Source organism: Pinus tabuliformis, chromosome J (genome assembly GCF_031772625.1).
Source record: "Pinus tabuliformis cultivar Carrire ecotype Pingquan chromosome J, CPIR1, whole genome shotgun sequence".
In the NCBI taxonomy this organism is placed as follows: domain Eukaryota; kingdom Viridiplantae; phylum Streptophyta; class Pinopsida; order Pinales; family Pinaceae; genus Pinus; species Pinus tabuliformis.
Genome location: NC_142295.1, coordinates 1237034697 through 1237042996, shown reverse-complemented (window position 1 = coordinate 1237042996; position 8300 = coordinate 1237034697). Strand labels below are relative to the sequence as shown.

The window sequence follows — 8300 nt, the reverse complement described above, 5'->3', positions numbered from 1 at the left end:
CCCTTTTGGCCTTTGTCCGCCGGTAGTTGTCTCCCGGCCAAATCCTTCTTCCGGCGTCAGCAATCATCACTAGATGCTTCTAGAGATATGTTGGCCACTTGTACCTCTAATGGAATGGCTATTGGGCCTATGAAATCATTGCAACGACCCCTTTTCTATTTTACACAGAGAAACGCTACCATACTGTGAAATTCCACCAAAACCTTGCTCATATGGACTTCAAAAGTCCTTAAATATGGTTTATTCTCCCATCGGGTCTGCTTGTGATTGCTTATTGCAATTCACAATGCCCCTTTCATGGCTTCCCTTTGGATTTAGAAAATAAGTTAAAGACGTTGAAAATATCACAAGGATGGCTTTATGCGGACTTGAAATAATATGAATTAGCCTTAAGGACCCTTTTGGGTCCGGCTTATCGCATCGGCACTTCATCCCTTTGTATTTTGTTTAATAAATGAAATACACAAATACAAAGTAAAATGACTTTTCCGTGGATCTCAAAATCTATTCAATGAGGTTTATATAGCCATCGGGTCTGCCTATGATCGCTTATGTATGACAGCTTTTCTCTTTGCAATGTCCTGATGCGATATTGCGATGCGACTTGTCGCAATCGCATATCTCCCAAGCACGAGGTGTTTCCATATAACATGGCCTATGTCCATGCCGATTGCGATCTGTCGATATTGGAGATTACGATATCACATCGGCCTGGTCCTATCATGCGTCTGCCTCCGATATCCTCCGACTGCCTTAGCCGATTGTGATTTGCCGATCAGATCTAGACCGTTGATCGGCCAGATCTGATGGCTCCTGTTCATTGACTGTTGCCACCACCGATAGCTCTGTTTTTTCACTGTTTTCTTGGGTTTTTGCCTCCCGATAGTGTTTTTACACCCTTCTAAGGGCTCTTCTCATGTAGTTTTTTTGATCTTTTGAATGATACTTAAGAAGATTTTGAAGACTTTGGAAGTGTTTTGGATCCATTTTGGGCCACATGCCAACAAGGCTAACAAGACCAACATAAATAAAATACTAAATCACCATGAAACATATACCAAGCCATCATAAGCAAATACCAAACTACCATATCAAGTTGCTTTGCCTCAACTGGAAAACAAGGAAGGATGCATAGCCCACATCTGATCTACAATCTCCCATGTATCTTCATTGGGCCCAAAGTGCGTCCATTTCACATTAAATTTCTCTATTTCCTGATTTTGGAGCATGAGCACCTTTTTCTTCAATAAACACTAAGGCTTCGGCTAGAATTCTCCATCTAGTTCCATTTGTAATGTAGACCAGTCAATCACATGATCAACATCTTTAACATACTTCTTGACAAATGAGACATGCCAAACATCATTGAATTTCATTATCCTAGGAAATGTAGGTCGATATGCTACTAGCCCAATCCTCTCGGTGATACTGAAGGGTCCACAAAACCGTGTTGCCAACTTGGCACATGATCCAATCTGCAAGGAACTCTTCTTCAGTTTGATGCATAAGTACACATGTTCCCCAACCTAGAACTCCTTGAACAACCTATTCATATTAGCATAGCTCTTTTGCCTATCTCGTGCTTCCTTAAGGTTCTTCTTGATCACCTGTGTCTCATGTTCCATGTCTGCCAACATATCTGGTCCATCAATATCCTACTAACTGAATCGCTCCAACTGGTGGGAGTGTTACAACTCCACCCATTGGAGAAAACTAATAATAAATCACTCATGCAATAAATAGCATAAATATAGAAAAACTATACATGGCGGAAAAGGCCTCAGCATTACTGTATTCCTCACATTCTCATTCCTAATCAACAAAGAATGATAATAGTACAAATAAATACATGAGGAAGTTTGACTCAAGATAGTGCGTCTATCTTGAACAAACTTGGTTGAGATAATATCTCAACAACGCACTAATCTAGGAGAACTAGTTGGAGAGAATCTCTCATCCTAACTAAACTCCCTAGCTTGAGGAACTAACTCCTAATTCTCAAGATTTGATTTATTTAATTATGATTTTTGGATTTATAATTGTTTTATTATGAGAGTGAGGCTAACACCCATTCAATGCCTCAAAAGGACTCATCCTCAATGGCTCTTGATAATCTTTGTAGTATGCAAACTCGACCAAAGGGAGATACTCTTCCCACTTTCATTGTTGATGCATCACATACATCCTCAATGTGTCCTCTAAAATCATGTTAACCCTCTTTGTCTGTCCATCTGTCTAGGAATGGTAAGTTGTGTTGAAAAACAACTATGTGCCTAGACCTACAAATAACTCCCAAAACTTGGAAGTGAACTTCGCATCCCTGTCTGACACAATCCTATTTGGAACACCATGTAGTCAAACCACATCTCTAACAAATACATGTGCCACATCACTAGATGAGAATGTAGACTTTACTGGAATGAAGTGTGCAACCTTTGTTAACCTGTCCACAATGACCATGATGGAATCATGTTGCTTCATTTTCTTTGGCAACCTTGTGATGAAATCCATGGAAATGACCTCCCATTTCCACTAAGGGATAAAGATTGGTTGTAGCAGTCCACTTGGATGTTTTCACTCTACCTTCACTCGCTAACAATCAAAACATCTATACATAAACTTTGCTACATCCCTCTTCATATTCGACCAATAATAATATATATTCACCTTCGTGAGTGTGTTCTGATAACTTGGGTGACCTGAATATGGTTTCACATGAAACTCCCTCAAGATCACCTTCTTGAGCTCATTGTTATCTGACACATATCTATCTCAAAACCTGACCAATCCATCTGCCGTAAGACAATAATCCAAGTCCTGTTCACCTACACCTGTAGCCATTCCTGTACCTGCACTGCCACCTATACCTGTACCACTACATGTACTTGTAATTGCACCTGAACTTGTACATGTACCATGACTTGTACTTGTACCTGTACTATCATCCTGCTGCAACCTGTCCACAATCTCCAAATATCTAACATCCTGCTTTCCTGCCTGCAAGATCCTATCATGAAAATCTGTCCCATAAGAGCTCATAGTTGCTAAGTGATTCACCCATACTTGCCTGCTAAGAGCATCTTCCACTCGGTTCTCCTTGCCTTTGATATATTTGATCTCGAAGTGAAACTCGCTGATCATGGCCAACCATCTAGCCTGCCCGGAATTCAGATTCTACTGGAGTTGTGCTATTCAACAACCCCCCATTTGTTAATAGTAGTAATCAATATTACATTAATAAATGTTGACCCCTAAAAAAAAAAATCTTTCCAAAATAAGTTTATCATTAAAGAATTTTCTTTATTAATTTTGGAATGAAACAAGATATCAATCAAACCCCTTTCCAAAAGAATTAGTAAATGCTTGCCTTTCCCACATATCATATGATTAAGCATGATTGAAAGCTTTACTAACCAACAAAATCTAGCAAAAAGAAATCAAATAATGACTTCATGCTAAAATGCTTTGAAACTACTAAGTTTCTTATATAATCTAGGTCCTTAAGTATTTCTCATCAAAACTAATCACCGCATCACATCTTGAGCATTTCAAAGAACACCACAAACTTACTGCCCGTCGAAATTGCGAAATGCGATCAAAGCCCAAACCCACTCCTGACGTGCATTACCAACAAATGTTTAAGTCCACCACTTAGTAAAGGTATTTACGTCGAAAACCTAACAAATGAGCTTTCTCTTAGAAATAATAAACGTAAGAGACAATAAGAAAAGAAAAATGGCATAATGCGATAATGCAATCTACGATATTGCTTCGCAAATTGCAAAATTTGTATTATCGCAATTCGAAGGCTCGCCACCCTAGAAGCTCTTTTCTCGACTTATGATGCAGACATTTATGTGCATTAAAGCTAAGAGATAATGAACATTAGTGGGCATTTAGTGAAGGTTAATGGCATTTATGTGTGAAAAGCCAATTAACATGATATGATATCTTCTTATGTGCATTAAAATAAAACTCCTTTTATCACCTTTACAAGTTATTTATATCATTCCATTTCACATTCATTATTATCTCTGTATATCCGATCGTTGTTGTTTTTCTCTACTTTCAGGAAAAATCCATAGAACAAATCTTTGGGAGAAATGGTGAAGAAAGGAAAGGTAGTCGCATCTGAGAAATTAGAAATGACTCCCCTATTTTCAGATACTGCATGCAGCAGAGTTTGAGGAACCTCTACGTGGGAAACCATGTATAATATCTTAGAAGAAGAGGAACCAAGACTCCTGGAAACAAAGATCATAGTTGATGGTAGTGATTCCTCAGATGCCTCCATTTTTGAGACAACATGCTCATTTTTTCATCGCATAGTTGTGCGCCCAAAGATAATCCCTTATAAAGATATGGTTAAATGAGTTATTGATGAGGCCGATATCTCAGATAGAGAATTCAGGACCAGAAGCTAAGAGGTTATGGGATATTTTTCGCTGAACAACCTACGGCTTATGTACCACCTACCAGAGGCACAAGTCATCTACAACAAGTAATTCATTGAGAAGTTTGCCAAAGAGAATGAGGAGCCAGTAGACTGCACCCAGACTTGGTCAAATAATGAGGGAAAAATAAAAAAAGATAAGAATGGTATGCACTCTACTGCGTCTATTTGTCACCCTGACAGTTTTGTAGCGGCCATGCTATGTAGGATGTTTGGCAAGCTCGATAGTACTAAATTTTCCCAAGAATGGCTACCATTCATAAATGCAGCCGTAAACGCAAATATAATGAATTGGGCCCAAATTTTTTCTCATAATTTAGCGAAGGCAATAGTCAATTATAGAAGGAAAAGGAGTGTCTCAATGAGGGTTTACCTTCTATTTTTTATGAGTGCCTATGTAATGGATGTAATTTGTTTTGGTTTGAAATTTCCTATCATGGGATGGAAGTGGATTGTCCAATATCCACTTCCCATTCATATATACCATAAAGACATGTGGGAATCTCAGTTTCAACCACATTTTTACCAAAGAATTCATGGAGTCACGCTCCCTATCCACAAACATATTTACAATCGAGATGCCCCCAGGTTTTCAAAGGAAGTCGAGGTAGATATCCTCTTAGTGGCCAAATGGTTTGGGGAGGAAACACTCACGTATATCAGGGTATTTGGCAACATTACCCCACCACCTGTCCTCCCATACTATGTCCCAAATAAATTGATGGCTAGAGAGATAGCCTATCAAACAACTAGTGAGGGTGGGGTGAGCAAATCATTGAAGGAAGAAAAAAATGCCATTTGGCCTACATTCCCTTTGCAGTGTGGAGAATTTTCACTACACGATTTGGGGCATGCATTTAAAGAAGAAGAGATCATGTTATCTCTACAATTACCTAAATTCCCAGGTAGGTAGTATGACCCATTTGGCACTACCAAAGACTTCACTACCATGGTAAAAGTGAAGGTATTCAGTCATGAGAAAGATCCATTTGATGACATCTTCCTACAGAAATAGACATTCACAAAAGTGAAGCACATGTCATCACTACTTTTTGACCAAGAAGAGCTTGAGGCCTTTTATCAATACAGATAAAGGAGATTGTTAAAGGTCCCATTGGACCAATTGCGGATTGAGCCAATAAGGGAGCCGACTCCTACCGTAAGCCTAGAAGGTAGTTCTAGAGGAAACTCTAGAAATGATTCCCAAGCAAAATCCCAAGATAAATCTACCAAGGAATCATAGCATTCAGAACAACAATCACAGAATAGGAGAAGCAAAAGCAAGGAGTCAGAAAGAGATACAACCTAGTCTACGAAAAAGACAACTGAGTAAATTTCAGTTAAAAAATAGGCTGAAATTCATTCCACCTCCACTCAACCAATAAAACCTTGGTGATTGATTTAGATGAAGAATGGGAGCACTTTAATAAAAATCTCGATGCTGAGAAACAAATGTTAGAGCTACAGACTCCATAGCACAGAACAACTCAAGAAATTACAGTAGAGAAAACTGTAAATACTCAAGAGGTAGAGCACATTCACATCACTCCTACCTCTTAAATTGTTTTGAGGATTGAGGAGATTCCTCCTTTATATGTATTCTATATTCCTACCCACAAAGCCGTTGTTAAAATACAAATGAATAAAATGAAGTTGGATTCTATAGCTACTACTACTCTTGATAATGAACCGATGGATATCATCTGGAAATACTCACCCATCGACCCATCCGCCAACCATACTAGGCTGTCACAGTTTTCTGGGGCCTATGTTACAACGACTATCGATAAAAGAACAGAGGTGCAAATGTTGGTAAAGGAAATGGAAAATAAAATCTTGCTGTTAGAACAACAGCTACAGCAAGAAAAGTCTAACAAGCAAGCAGAATCACAGTTCGATAAGCTCCAACAAGAATTCGAGCAGATGCAAATAAAAAATCAAGCGATCTTAGCAGAGAAGGAAGCGCAAATACAAGGAATAACTAATTTGCATAAAGATGATCTAAAAATTGATCAGTTTATTACTGAAGTGCTTAGCCTTAACTCCCAATTGATGCACCGAAAGGAACTATTATGCCACAAGATCTCGCAATGGAATTCCTATTGCGAGACAAGTGAAAAATTGACGAGTCAAGTCATTGAGATGAGATTCGAATATGATGAAATCTTCAAGAGAGTTTCTGACTTCATTACCTGGCATAATTCAGAAGATGGAGAAAGGCCGACTTTCCTAAACTAGAGGAATCATGCAAGGAAATTTTATTTGCAGACTGGGATGCTAGGCTTAGATAGGAAGAAAGGGCAATAGCAGATGCAACAGTGGCAGCAAATAGTGTTATCGAGAGCATCAATGAAAATTTACATAGTGCCAACCTAGTAGCAGAGTCCACTCCAGGTTTTCTTTTGAATGTCAAACAACTTGAACAACAGTGGTTGCAAGCAACAGAGGAAAAAGGAGAAGCAATTAGGCAAATGACCAGGTTAAACTGGGAAGCATACTGGCGACATTTAGTGAAGCCTCATAGCCAGTGGATGACCCTGCGATGCCTAACCACTTCTATGGAGAAAATGGTGCCAGCACTGACCGATGTTGTGTTCACTGGGCAGTTGAAATATGAAATTGCCCGACCATCATAGCTTAAGCTCATGACAGACATCTGCGATCTTAAGGATCAAGCAAAAAGGAGTTAGTCACCATGTTCATTTCTATTTTTCCTTTATTTTTGCATAATTTGAGGAAGGTCGTTTAAACCTCCTCAACTATTTTTTTGTAATAATCTATTTTTAGTTTTATAGTTTAGTATTTAAACCCCTTTCATGCATTTAGAGAGGGGTCCAGAAATTTTATCAGAAACAATCTTCAAAATATGCACTTCTATCCCTTTGAGTAATTTCTGGTGAAATGAATGGAATGAGATTTATTTTTATCTTATCTGGCATTTTCTACTGAAATTGCACTTTTGCACTCTAAGATGGTGTTGGATTGATTGGAAGTAGATCAATATTGCTGAATCACATGAGCAGGACTTATTACAAATGGTATTTTTATCTCGTAATTTTGTTTTACTTATGTATTAAGCAATAATTTCTCTTCAAGTTATTTACGTATGAAAGTTTAAATCTTGGTTATGATTTATTACACTTTTGTATGGTGATGGCCTAAATTTTATGCTGAATATATGAATAATTTCTTATGCGATATATCTTTCACAATCGTTTCGTCTAACTATTTATCTGAAACTATTATTGTTAAATGATTTCATTTTTTATTGAAATTGAATGATCTTTATTACCAATTTCTTTTGGACATTATTGTAGATCGCATACTTCAAATTTATTCCCGGGTATAGTCATATCTAGATAGTGTCTACATTAGGATACATACATGTGATTATTAGTTTAGATTAGATTAATTTTATCTTAAACATTAATCCAGATATCACATATCGCCCCATAAACACTATCATAAATTAGAATGGGAAATGGGTCCCATTATCCCCAGTCCGAGCCACTACACCAAACAGAAAGAAACTGCCAACCAAGGGCTGGACCGGGTGGGTTTCCCCCATGTTCTAAGCAATGATTTTCAAGGCTTCAACATTTTGGCACTAGAAGGAGGGCCTGACTATGAATGGCAAGTAATTCCAAATCAACAGGCCATTCTAAGAGTAAAACTCCCATACCATGACCTCCAACTTCTCGATTGCATTCCAAATCTCTTGATCCTAAGCGAGAAGTTGCAAAGAAAACTACATAACACACTGCTAAAATCCCAAAAAAGCCAGATCATTCTTCTTCTACTGAAGCCCTTGAAGTCCAATATTTGATCCATAAATTACAGGGGATTT

At 38.1% G+C, this 8300-nt stretch overlaps 1 pseudogene; it reads right to left on the bottom strand.

Moving 5' to 3' along the window:
* Nucleotides 1-2772: 2772 nt before the first annotated feature.
* LOC149231644 (protein FREE1-like) overlaps nt 2773-8300 on the bottom strand; it is a 160556-nt pseudogene continuing 155028 nt past the window's right edge.